The sequence below is a fragment of the Microcebus murinus genome, chromosome 15, assembly GCF_040939455.1.
Source record: "Microcebus murinus isolate Inina chromosome 15, M.murinus_Inina_mat1.0, whole genome shotgun sequence".
Classification (NCBI taxonomy): domain Eukaryota; kingdom Metazoa; phylum Chordata; class Mammalia; order Primates; family Cheirogaleidae; genus Microcebus; species Microcebus murinus.
Window position 1 is genome coordinate 38,366 of NC_134118.1, and position 13,537 is coordinate 51,902.

A 13,537-nucleotide genomic window follows, 5' to 3' on the forward strand; every position below is an offset into this window, starting at 1 on the left:
CAGGCTGGGCCCCCACGGCACAGCGGGAGCACGTCCCCCGCAGGCCACTTAGCGATGGCGGCCAGCCGGCGGACGGTTGGGTTGCGCGAGACGCTGCGGCCGCCCTGCTACCGGGTTCCTGGGAGGGCGTCCTGGAACCAGCGTCCACACCAAGCCCTTGGAAGGCCCAGGCGACGGAGGAGCCCCGTCAGGCAGGGGCCGAGGACGGTGACGGCCCGGGCGGGGAGGAGCGTGTCAGGCAGGGGCAGAGGACGGTGACAGGTGATAGGCCGGGCGGGAAGGAGTCAGTCAGGCAGGGGCCGTGGAGGAGACGGGCTGGGTAAGGGTTAGGGTTAGTGTCAGGGCACAAGTCACAATCGCAAAGACCTGGAAGCCACCCGAGTGCCCATCGACCCACGAGTGGGTAAATAAAATGTGGCGCGTGGACACCACGGAGTGCTATTCGGCTATGAGGAGCAGCGGTGAGGGGGCACCTCTCGTGGTTCTCCTGGCCAGAGCTGGAACCCGTTCCAGTAAGCCAAGTATCCCAAGAATGGACACACGAGCACCACGTGCTCGCGCTCACCAGCAAATGGGTACGAACCGATGGACACCTAAGTGGACACAGAGGAATCACCTTCTTCGGGTGGGTGTCGGGCGGGTGGGGGGAGGAGATGGGCATACACATCCATTAGGAATGGGGTGGGTACGCACCCACTGGGGGATGGGCGCACTTGAAGCTCTGACGCACCGACTGGGGGATGGGCGCACTTGAAGCTCTGACCCGAGGGGGGAGGCTGGGAGAGGGCAACGCACCCGACCTTAACATTGGTGCCCCCACAATATGCTGGAGCAACATGAGAGGTAAATGAATAAGAACACGGGGGGGGGGAGGGGGGCACGGGCAACACATGTCACCTTAATACTTGGACTCCCATCATCTGCTTGAAAAGAGAGAGAAAAGAAAATGCAATAATAGAGATAAGAGACACTTTTTAAAAATAATGAATCCGGCCGGGCGCTGTGGCTCACGCCTGTAATCCTAGCTCTTGGGAGGCCGAGGCGGGCGGATTGCTCAAGGTCAGGAGTTCAAAACCAGCCTGAGCAAGAGCGAGACCCCGTCTCTACTATAAATAGAAAGGAATTAATTGGCCAACTGATATATATATAAAAATTAGCGGGGCATGGTGGCGCATGCCTGCAGTCCCAGCTACCCGGGAGGCTGAGGCAGAAGGATCACTGGAGCCCAGGAGTTTGAAGTTGCTGTGAGCTAGGCTGACGCCACGGCACTCACTCTAGCCTGGGCACCAAACCGAGACTCTGTCTCAAAAAAAAAAAAAAAAAAATGAATCCGAAGAGAAAAGTAAAAGGAGGCCTGTGGAGCAGGTCTGGGTGTGACTCCGGATCCCCCAACATCAGGTGCCACCACCAAAGATTCCTACGTGTAGCCCATAGAACCCCAAAAGCAACGGGACGAGTTCTGGTCACATACTCCCTCAAAATGACATCCTGGCCTTCTTCTGGAACTCCCTCCCCTCTCAGACTCTCAAGGTTTCCTCCAGCGTGTCGGCTCCCACAGAGCAGACCTTTGGTCTGAGACCTGACTGTCCAGAAGCCACGCATGCTGCCGCGTGGCGGCGGTGTCGCGGCTCGGGACAAGAGGAGGCCCCACGGTGCGGGCTGGGGCGCGCCAGGCACCGCGGCGGACGCTGAGGGTGGGGGTCACCCCCACCCCGGGCCGCCCCCGCACTCCCAGAAACGCGACAGAACCAGAGGCAAAAAAAAAAAGAAGAAGCCTACGGCACCCGGTATTCCCGGGCGGTCTCCCATCCAAGTTCTAACCAGGCCCGAGCCTGCTTAGCTTCCGAGACCAGACGGGATCGGGCGCGTTCGGGGTGGTGTGGCCGTGGACGGCGGAGGGCGCCCCTGCCCCGCTCAAGAAGCCGAGCCTCTCTGCGCTTCCCCGCCGCCTCCTCCCCCCGCCCCAGGCCCCGCGCCGGGTCGGGCCTGTTGAGTTCGCCGGCCGGGTCCCGCGGGCTCCGAGGGACGGGGGTGACAGGCGGGGCGGGCCGGGGTTGGGGGCTGTCTCTGTATACACACACACTCACACTCACACTCACTCACTCACTCACACTCACACAAGATGCGCCTCCACGGCTGGACCCGCCAAGGTGGAGACCTTCAAGCCCCCCTCCTCTCCTTGCCTGGCCTCCTTCACCTCCCCGCCCCCCACCCCCAGCTCGCACGGGCGGGAGGGGCGGGGCGCTCGCCCTTTGACCCCAGCCAGGGGCGGCCCTCCCCCACAACCCCTTTCAGCTGCGCCCCCCACCCTGTGGCCCGGCGGCCGCCTATTCCCCCGGGCCAGGGCTGGGGCACAGCGCACGGGGGAGGGGAGCCAGTGTATGGGGCGTCTCTCTCTCTCTCTCTCTCTCTCTCTCTCTCTCTCTCTCTCTCTCTCTCTCTCTCTCTCTCTCTCGGGATGTGTCCCATGGGTGGGGTGGGGTGGCGTGGTTTGTGGGGCGCTGAAGAAATCAGTCCCCTCCATCTCCTCCCTCTGGAAAACACCCAAGCCCTTGGAGAACTGCCCGCACCTCTACCTACCGTGGGGGCCGGGACCCTCCTCTTTGTCCTCCTGTGGCCCAGTCCAAGGGGCCTGGACCTGGCCGGGGCTGCACTGGACCCCAACCACCCTGGCGTGTGGACTCGCTAAAAATCGGCGATTAGATATTGGATTCCAGCGTCATTGAGGTCATTTCACTAATGAGTGCACCGCAAAGAGTTTCCTAATCCATCTGTGAGGGTGGCAACCGAAAGAGAATTTTAGAGCTGACAGAATAGGCGAGGAAAGGCATAGGAGATTTCCACACCCAGTAAGGAAGCCTTTCCCGAAGTGGAAGAAAGAAAGGAGCAAACAGAGACACCGGTAGCCCGCCCGGATCAGAGTCTGCCCCTGAGAGAAAGTACCCTGACCAGGTTCTCCCGTGGGTGGGTCGCGAGCTAGCGGCATTCAGAAGAGCGAGGCCCGCAGTCTGTGCGGAAGACACCTGCACTCGGGTGTGTGTGGCGGCACAATTCACAAGCAGCTCCAGATGTTAAACCAAGGAGAAGCCAGGGAGTTCCCAACGCCCCAGGTGTCCTCAGCCCACGACTGGCTGCTGTGGGAATGCGAAGCCCGGCTCCTTGTCTCAGAGCGGGGCAACCAGGAGGTGTGATGTCCACCCCGGGGTTCCCAGGAGGATCAGACTGAAGCTGGGACTTGGCCTGAAAGTGTCCCCTCGCATGGCCACCCCCTTCCCCTTCCTGCTCCTCTACTCCTGGTGCCCCTCCATCCAGGGGCCAGACCTTAAAGAGTCACCCGCAAGAGAATCCTGGTCCCAAAGGAGCCTTCTGGGGGACCCCTGCTGAGAGAGGTTGTGGGCATGGCCCGCTGGGGCTCTGCCCGACCCAGGGCTGAGAGATGCAACCTCCCAGCTCTGGGTCCCTGCAGGAAGTGTTGGCAAGCACAGGGCCAGTCCTCCAAAGGCCCAGGTGCAGGGAGCCCAGGCCAAGCAGCCTGTGGAAGAAGCCACATGCTGTGCCACCCCGGGGAACACGACTGCAGGCCACGGCCCTTCCCACCTCCTCCTCCTCCTCCTCCTCCTCCTCCTCCTCCTCCTCCCACCCCGCCCCCGCCCCCGCCCCCACATGGCACAGGGCCCAGAGACACCTCAGACACTTGCTACCCAAAGTGCAAAGGGCATCAGTTGCTCCTCCAAACCCCCCCCCCAGCCCAGCAGACCGCGTTGTCCAGCCAGCCACCGGGCCTCCCTGGGGTGCCCAGCACAAAAGTGCAGACACCCACCGGACCCTCAATCTCAGTTTTCGGATGTTTTTGCCACTCTAAGGACCCGCAGGCCAGCTGGGCCTTCTGGCAGGACAGAGAGCCCCGGAATCCGACGTGGAGAGCTGGGTGTACGTCCCCATGAGGAGGCGGTCCCCACCTCCGCGGCTATCCCCTTGCGGGGAGCGGCAGCCGCGGGGCCTCAGAGAAGACACCAGGCTGGGCCCCCACGGCACAGCGGGAGCACGTCCCCCGCAGGCCACTTAGCGATGGCGGCCAGCCGGCGGACGGTTGGGTTGCGCGAGACGCTGCGGCCGCCCTGCTACCGGGTTCCTGGGAGGGCGTCCTGGAACCAGCGTCCACACCAAGCCCTTGGAAGGCCCAGGCGACGGAGGAGCCCCGTCAGGCAGGGGCCGAGGACGGTGACGGCCCGGGCGGGGAGGAGCGTGTCAGGCAGGGGCAGAGGACGGTGACAGGTGATAGGCCGGGCGGGAAGGAGTCAGTCAGGCAGGGGCCGTGGAGGAGACGGGCTGGGTAAGGGTTAGGGTTAGTGTCAGGGCACAAGTCACAATCGCAAAGACCTGGAAGCCACCCGAGTGCCCATCGACCCACGAGTGGGTAAATAAAATGTGGCGCGTGGACACCACGGAGTGCTATTCGGCTATGAGGAGCAGCGGTGAGGGGGCACCTCTCGTGGTTCTCCTGGCCAGAGCTGGAACCCGTTCCAGTAAGCCAAGTATCCCAAGAATGGACACACGAGCACCACGTGCTCGCGCTCACCAGCAAATGGGTACGAACCGATGGACACCTAAGTGGACACAGAGGAATCACCTTCTTCGGGTGGGTGTCGGGCGGGTGGGGGGAGGGGATGGGCATACACATCCATTAGGAATGGGGTGGGTACGCACCGACTGGGGGATGGGCGCACTTGAAGCTCTGACCCGAGGGGGGAGGCTGGGAGAGGGCAACGCACCCGACCTTAACATTGGTGCCCCCACAATATGCTGGAGCAACATGAGAGGTAAATGAATAAGAACACGGGGGGGGAGGGGGGCACGGGCAACACATGTCACCTTAATACTTGGACTCCCATCATCTGCTTGAAAAGAGAGAGAAAAGAAAATGCAATAATAGAGATAAGAGACACTTTTTAAAAATAATGAATCCGGCCGGGCGCTGTGGCTCACGCCTGTAATCCTAGCTCTTGGGAGGCCGAGGCGGGCGGATTGCTCAAGGTCAGGAGTTCAAAACCAGCCTGAGCAAGAGCGAGACCCCGTCTCTACTATAAATAGAAAGGAATTAATTGGCCAACTGATATATATATAAAAATTAGCGGGGCATGGTGGCGCATGCCTGCAGTCCCAGCTACCCGGGAGGCTGAGGCAGAAGGATCACTGGAGCCCAGGAGTTTGAAGTTGCTGTGAGCTAGGCTGACGCCACGGCACTCACTCTAGCCTGGGCACCAAACCGAGACTCTGTCTCAAAAAAAAAAAAAAAAAAATGAATCCGAAGAGAAAAGTAAAAGGAGGCCTGTGGAGCAGGTCTGGGTGTGACTCCGGATCCCCCAACATCAGGTGCCACCACCAAAGATTCCTACGTGTAGCCCATAGAACCCCAAAAGCAACGGGACGAGTTCTGGTCACATACTCCCTCAAAATGACATCCTGGCCTTCTTCTGGAACTCCCTCCCCTCTCAGACTCTCAAGGTTTCCTCCAGCGTGTCGGCTCCCACAGAGCAGACCTTTGGTCTGAGACCTGACTGTCCAGAAGCCACGCATGCTGCCGCGTGGCGGCGGTGTCGCGGCTCGGGACAAGAGGAGGCCCCACGGTGCGGGCTGGGGCGCGCCAGGCACCGCGGCGGACGCTGAGGGTGGGGGTCACCCCCACCCCGGGCCGCCCCCGCACTCCCAGAAACGCGACAGAACCAGAGGCAAAAAAAAAAAGAAGAAGCCTACGGCACCCGGTATTCCCGGGCGGTCTCCCATCCAAGTTCTAACCAGGCCCGAGCCTGCTTAGCTTCCGAGACCAGACGGGATCGGGCGCGTTCGGGGTGGTGTGGCCGTGGACGGCGGAGGGCGCCCCTGCCCCGCTCAAGAAGCCGAGCCTCTCTGCGCTTCCCCGCCGCCTCCTCCCCCCGCCCCAGGCCCCGCGCCGGGTCGGGCCTGTTGAGTTCGCCGGCCGGGTCCCGCGGGCTCCGAGGGACGGGGGTGACAGGCGGGGCGGGCCGGGGTTGGGGGCTGTCTCTGTATACACACACACTCACACTCACACTCACTCACTCACTCACACTCACACAAGATGCGCCTCCACGGCTGGACCCGCCAAGGTGGAGACCTTCAAGCCCCCCTCCTCTCCTTGCCTGGCCTCCTTCACCTCCCCGCCCCCCACCCCCAGCTCGCACGGGCGGGAGGGGCGGGGCGCTCGCCCTTTGACCCCAGCCAGGGGCGGCCCTCCCCCACAACCCCTTTCAGCTGCGCCCCCCACCCTGTGGCCCGGCGGCCGCCTATTCCCCCGGGCCAGGGCTGGGGCACAGCGCACGGGGGAGGGGAGCCAGTGTATGGGGCGTCTCTCTCTCTCTCTCTCTCTCTCTCTCTCTCTCTCTCTCTCTCTCTCTCTCTCTCTCTCTCTCGGGATGTGTCCCATGGGTGGGGTGGGGTGGCGTGGTTTGTGGGGCGCTGAAGAAATCAGTCCCCTCCATCTCCTCCCTCTGGAAAACACCCAAGCCCTTGGAGAACTGCCCGCACCTCTACCTACCGTGGGGGCCGGGACCCTCCTCTTTGTCCTCCTGTGGCCCAGTCCAAGGGGCCTGGACCTGGCCGGGGCTGCACTGGACCCCAACCACCCTGGCGTGTGGACTCGCTAAAAATCGGCGATTAGATATTGGATTCCAGCGTCATTGAGGTCATTTCACTAATGAGTGCACCGCAAAGAGTTTCCTAATCCATCTGTGAGGGTGGCAACCGAAAGAGAATTTTAGAGCTGACAGAATAGGCGAGGAAAGGCATAGGAGATTTCCACACCCAGTAAGGAAGCCTTTCCCGAAGTGGAAGAAAGAAAGGAGCAAACAGAGACACCGGTAGCCCGCCCGGATCAGAGTCTGCCCCTGAGAGAAAGTACCCTGACCAGGTTCTCCCGTGGGTGGGTCGCGAGCTAGCGGCATTCAGAAGAGCGAGGCCCGCAGTCTGTGCGGAAGACACCTGCACTCGGGTGTGTGTGGCGGCACAATTCACAAGCAGCTCCAGATGTTAAACCAAGGAGAAGCCAGGGAGTTCCCAACGCCCCAGGTGTCCTCAGCCCACGACTGGCTGCTGTGGGAATGCGAAGCCCGGCTCCTTGTCTCAGAGCGGGGCAACCAGGAGGTGTGATGTCCACCCCGGGGTTCCCAGGAGGATCAGACTGAAGCTGGGACTTGGCCTGAAAGTGTCCCCTCGCATGGCCACCCCCTTCCCCTTCCTGCTCCTCTACTCCTGGTGCCCCTCCATCCAGGGGCCAGACCTTAAAGAGTCACCCGCAAGAGAATCCTGGTCCCAAAGGAGCCTTCTGGGGGACCCCTGCTGAGAGAGGTTGTGGGCATGGCCCGCTGGGGCTCTGCCCGACCCAGGGCTGAGAGATGCAACCTCCCAGCTCTGGGTCCCTGCAGGAAGTGTTGGCAAGCACAGGGCCAGTCCTCCAAAGGCCCAGGTGCAGGGAGCCCAGGCCAAGCAGCCTGTGGAAGAAGCCACATGCTGTGCCACCCCGGGGAACACGACTGCAGGCCACGGCCCTTCCCACCTCCTCCTCCTCCTCCTCCTCCTCCTCCTCCTCCTCCTCCCACCCCGCCCCCGCCCCCGCCCCCACATGGCACAGGGCCCAGAGACACCTCAGACACTTGCTACCCAAAGTGCAAAGGGCATCAGTTGCTCCTCCAAACCCCCCCCCCAGCCCAGCAGACCGCGTTGTCCAGCCAGCCACCGGGCCTCCCTGGGGTGCCCAGCACAAAAGTGCAGACACCCACCGGACCCTCAATCTCAGTTTTCGGATGTTTTTGCCACTCTAAGGACCCGCAGGCCAGCTGGGCCTTCTGGCAGGACAGAGAGCCCCGGAATCCGACGTGGAGAGCTGGGTGTACGTCCCCATGAGGAGGCGGTCCCCACCTCCGCGGCTATCCCCTTGCGGGGAGCGGCAGCCGCGGGGCCTCAGAGAAGACACCAGGCTGGGCCCCCACGGCACAGCGGGAGCACGTCCCCCGCAGGCCACTTAGCGATGGCGGCCAGCCGGCGGACGGTTGGGTTGCGCGAGACGCTGCGGCCGCCCTGCTACCGGGTTCCTGGGAGGGCGTCCTGGAACCAGCGTCCACACCAAGCCCTTGGAAGGCCCAGGCGACGGAGGAGCCCCGTCAGGCAGGGGCCGAGGACGGTGACGGCCCGGGCGGGGAGGAGCGTGTCAGGCAGGGGCAGAGGACGGTGACAGGTGATAGGCCGGGCGGGAAGGAGTCAGTCAGGCAGGGGCCGTGGAGGAGACGGGCTGGGTAAGGGTTAGGGTTAGTGTCAGGGCACAAGTCACAATCGCAAAGACCTGGAAGCCACCCGAGTGCCCATCGACCCACGAGTGGGTAAATAAAATGTGGCGCGTGGACACCACGGAGTGCTATTCGGCTATGAGGAGCAGCGGTGAGGGGGCACCTCTCGTGGTTCTCCTGGCCAGAGCTGGAACCCGTTCCAGTAAGCCAAGTATCCCAAGAATGGACACACGAGCACCACGTGCTCGCGCTCACCAGCAAATGGGTACGAACCGATGGACACCTAAGTGGACACAGAGGAATCACCTTCTTCGGGTGGGTGTCGGGCGGGTGGGGGGAGGGGATGGGCATACACATCCATTAGGAATGGGGTGGGTACGCACCGACTGGGGGATGGGCGCACTTGAAGCTCTGACCCGAGGGGGGAGGCTGGGAGAGGGCAACGCACCCGACCTTAACATTGGTGCCCCCACAATATGCTGGAGCAACATGAGAGGTAAATGAATAAGAACACGGGGGGGGAGGGGGGCACGGGCAACACATGTCACCTTAATACTTGGACTCCCATCATCTGCTTGAAAAGAGAGAGAAAAGAAAATGCAATAATAGAGATAAGAGACACTTTTTAAAAATAATGAATCCGGCCGGGCGCTGTGGCTCACGCCTGTAATCCTAGCTCTTGGGAGGCCGAGGCGGGCGGATTGCTCAAGGTCAGGAGTTCAAAACCAGCCTGAGCAAGAGCGAGACCCCGTCTCTACTATAAATAGAAAGGAATTAATTGGCCAACTGATATATATATAAAAATTAGCGGGGCATGGTGGCGCATGCCTGCAGTCCCAGCTACCCGGGAGGCTGAGGCAGAAGGATCACTGGAGCCCAGGAGTTTGAAGTTGCTGTGAGCTAGGCTGACGCCACGGCACTCACTCTAGCCTGGGCACCAAACCGAGACTCTGTCTCAAAAAAAAAAAAAAAAAAATGAATCCGAAGAGAAAAGTAAAAGGAGGCCTGTGGAGCAGGTCTGGGTGTGACTCCGGATCCCCCAACATCAGGTGCCACCACCAAAGATTCCTACGTGTAGCCCATAGAACCCCAAAAGCAACGGGACGAGTTCTGGTCACATACTCCCTCAAAATGACATCCTGGCCTTCTTCTGGAACTCCCTCCCCTCTCAGACTCTCAAGGTTTCCTCCAGCGTGTCGGCTCCCACAGAGCAGACCTTTGGTCTGAGACCTGACTGTCCAGAAGCCACGCATGCTGCCGCGTGGCGGCGGTGTCGCGGCTCGGGACAAGAGGAGGCCCCACGGTGCGGGCTGGGGCGCGCCAGGCACCGCGGCGGACGCTGAGGGTGGGGGTCACCCCCACCCCGGGCCGCCCCCGCACTCCCAGAAACGCGACAGAACCAGAGGCAAAAAAAAAAAGAAGAAGCCTACGGCACCCGGTATTCCCGGGCGGTCTCCCATCCAAGTTCTAACCAGGCCCGAGCCTGCTTAGCTTCCGAGACCAGACGGGATCGGGCGCGTTCGGGGTGGTGTGGCCGTGGACGGCGGAGGGCGCCCCTGCCCCGCTCAAGAAGCCGAGCCTCTCTGCGCTTCCCCGCCGCCTCCTCCCCCCGCCCCAGGCCCCGCGCCGGGTCGGGCCTGTTGAGTTCGCCGGCCGGGTCCCGCGGGCTCCGAGGGACGGGGGTGACAGGCGGGGCGGGCCGGGGTTGGGGGCTGTCTCTGTATACACACACACTCACACTCACACTCACTCACTCACTCACACTCACACAAGATGCGCCTCCACGGCTGGACCCGCCAAGGTGGAGACCTTCAAGCCCCCCTCCTCTCCTTGCCTGGCCTCCTTCACCTCCCCGCCCCCCACCCCCAGCTCGCACGGGCGGGAGGGGCGGGGCGCTCGCCCTTTGACCCCAGCCAGGGGCGGCCCTCCCCCACAACCCCTTTCAGCTGCGCCCCCCACCCTGTGGCCCGGCGGCCGCCTATTCCCCCGGGCCAGGGCTGGGGCACAGCGCACGGGGGAGGGGAGCCAGTGTATGGGGCGTCTCTCTCTCTCTCTCTCTCTCTCTCTCTCTCTCTCTCTCTCTCTCTCTCTCTCTCTCTCTCTCGGGATGTGTCCCATGGGTGGGGTGGGGTGGCGTGGTTTGTGGGGCGCTGAAGAAATCAGTCCCCTCCATCTCCTCCCTCTGGAAAACACCCAAGCCCTTGGAGAACTGCCCGCACCTCTACCTACCGTGGGGGCCGGGACCCTCCTCTTTGTCCTCCTGTGGCCCAGTCCAAGGGGCCTGGACCTGGCCGGGGCTGCACTGGACCCCAACCACCCTGGCGTGTGGACTCGCTAAAAATCGGCGATTAGATATTGGATTCCAGCGTCATTGAGGTCATTTCACTAATGAGTGCACCGCAAAGAGTTTCCTAATCCATCTGTGAGGGTGGCAACCGAAAGAGAATTTTAGAGCTGACAGAATAGGCGAGGAAAGGCATAGGAGATTTCCACACCCAGTAAGGAAGCCTTTCCCGAAGTGGAAGAAAGAAAGGAGCAAACAGAGACACCGGTAGCCCGCCCGGATCAGAGTCTGCCCCTGAGAGAAAGTACCCTGACCAGGTTCTCCCGTGGGTGGGTCGCGAGCTAGCGGCATTCAGAAGAGCGAGGCCCGCAGTCTGTGCGGAAGACACCTGCACTCGGGTGTGTGTGGCGGCACAATTCACAAGCAGCTCCAGATGTTAAACCAAGGAGAAGCCAGGGAGTTCCCAACGCCCCAGGTGTCCTCAGCCCACGACTGGCTGCTGTGGGAATGCGAAGCCCGGCTCCTTGTCTCAGAGCGGGGCAACCAGGAGGTGTGATGTCCACCCCGGGGTTCCCAGGAGGATCAGACTGAAGCTGGGACTTGGCCTGAAAGTGTCCCCTCGCATGGCCACCCCCTTCCCCTTCCTGCTCCTCTACTCCTGGTGCCCCTCCATCCAGGGGCCAGACCTTAAAGAGTCACCCGCAAGAGAATCCTGGTCCCAAAGGAGCCTTCTGGGGGACCCCTGCTGAGAGAGGTTGTGGGCATGGCCCGCTGGGGCTCTGCCCGACCCAGGGCTGAGAGATGCAACCTCCCAGCTCTGGGTCCCTGCAGGAAGTGTTGGCAAGCACAGGGCCAGTCCTCCAAAGGCCCAGGTGCAGGGAGCCCAGGCCAAGCAGCCTGTGGAAGAAGCCACATGCTGTGCCACCCCGGGGAACACGACTGCAGGCCACGGCCCTTCCCACCTCCTCCTCCTCCTCCTCCTCCTCCTCCTCCTCCTCCTCCCACCCCGCCCCCGCCCCCGCCCCCACATGGCACAGGGCCCAGAGACACCTCAGACACTTGCTACCCAAAGTGCAAAGGGCATCAGTTGCTCCTCCAAACCCCCCCCCCAGCCCAGCAGACCGCGTTGTCCAGCCAGCCACCGGGCCTCCCTGGGGTGCCCAGCACAAAAGTGCAGACACCCACCGGACCCTCAATCTCAGTTTTCGGATGTTTTTGCCACTCTAAGGACCCGCAGGCCAGCTGGGCCTTCTGGCAGGACAGAGAGCCCCGGAATCCGACGTGGAGAGCTGGGTGTACGTCCCCATGAGGAGGCGGTCCCCACCTCCGCGGCTATCCCCTTGCGGGGAGCGGCAGCCGCGGGGCCTCAGAGAAGACACCAGGCTGGGCCCCCACGGCACAGCGGGAGCACGTCCCCCGCAGGCCACTTAGCGATGGCGGCCAGCCGGCGGACGGTTGGGTTGCGCGAGACGCTGCGGCCGCCCTGCTACCGGGTTCCTGGGAGGGCGTCCTGGAACCAGCGTCCACACCAAGCCCTTGGAAGGCCCAGGCGACGGAGGAGCCCCGTCAGGCAGGGGCCGAGGACGGTGACGGCCCGGGCGGGGAGGAGCGTGTCAGGCAGGGGCAGAGGACGGTGACAGGTGATAGGCCGGGCGGGAAGGAGTCAGTCAGGCAGGGGCCGTGGAGGAGACGGGCTGGGTAAGGGTTAGGGTTAGTGTCAGGGCACAAGTCACAATCGCAAAGACCTGGAAGCCACCCGAGTGCCCATCGACCCACGAGTGGGTAAATAAAATGTGGCGCGTGGACACCACGGAGTGCTATTCGGCTATGAGGAGCAGCGGTGAGGGGGCACCTCTCGTGGTTCTCCTGGCCAGAGCTGGAACCCGTTCCAGTAAGCCAAGTATCCCAAGAATGGACACACGAGCACCACGTGCTCGCGCTCACCAGCAAATGGGTACGAACCGATGGACACCTAAGTGGACACAGAGGAATCACCTTCTTCGGGTGGGTGTCGGGCGGGTGGGGGGAGGGGATGGGCATACACATCCATTAGGAATGGGGTGGGTACGCACCGACTGGGGGATGGGCGCACTTGAAGCTCTGACCCGAGGGGGGAGGCTGGGAGAGGGCAACGCACCCGACCTTAACATTGGTGCCCCCACAATATGCTGGAGCAACATGAGAGGTAAATGAATAAGAACACGGGGGGGGAGGGGGGCACGGGCAACACATGTCACCTTAATACTTGGACTCCCATCATCTGCTTGAAAAGAGAGAGAAAAGAAAATGCAATAATAGAGATAAGAGACACTTTTTAAAAATAATGAATCCGGCCGGGCGCTGTGGCTCACGCCTGTAATCCTAGCTCTTGGGAGGCCGAGGCGGGCGGATTGCTCAAGGTCAGGAGTTCAAAACCAGCCTGAGCAAGAGCGAGACCCCGTCTCTACTATAAATAGAAAGGAATTAATTGGCCAACTGATATATATATAAAAATTAGCGGGGCATGGTGGCGCATGCCTGCAGTCCCAGCTACCCGGGAGGCTGAGGCAGAAGGATCACTGGAGCCCAGGAGTTTGAAGTTGCTGTGAGCTAGGCTGACGCCACGGCACTCACTCTAGCCTGGGCACCAAACCGAGACTCTGTCTCAAAAAAAAAAAAAAAAAAATGAATCCGAAGAGAAAAGTAAAAGGAGGCCTGTGGAGCAGGTCTGGGTGTGACTCCGGATCCCCCAACATCAGGTGCCACCACCAAAGATTCCTACGTGTAGCCCATAGAACCCCAAAAGCAACGGGACGAGTTCTGGTCACATACTCCCTCAAAATGACATCCTGGCCTTCTTCTGGAACTCCCTCCCCTCTCAGACTCTCAAGGTTTCCTCCAGCGTGTCGGCTCCCACAGAGCAGACCTTTGGTCTGAGACCTGACTGTCCAGAAGCCACGCATGCTGCCGCGTGGCG

General features: G+C 61.8%; 3 pseudogenes; all 3 read right to left on the reverse strand.

The window, feature by feature from the left end:
* Nucleotides 1-1,772: 1,772 nt before the first annotated feature.
* LOC142876664 (uncharacterized) lies at nt 1,773-1,891 on the reverse strand (annotated as a pseudogene).
* Nucleotides 1,892-5,747: 3,856 nt separating this feature from the next.
* Nucleotides 5,748-5,866, reverse strand: LOC142876665 (uncharacterized; annotated as a pseudogene).
* A 3,854-nt stretch (nt 5,867-9,720) lies between these two features.
* On the reverse strand, nt 9,721-9,839 carry LOC142876666 (uncharacterized; annotated as a pseudogene).
* Between the last annotated feature and the right edge of the window lie 3,698 nt (nt 9,840-13,537).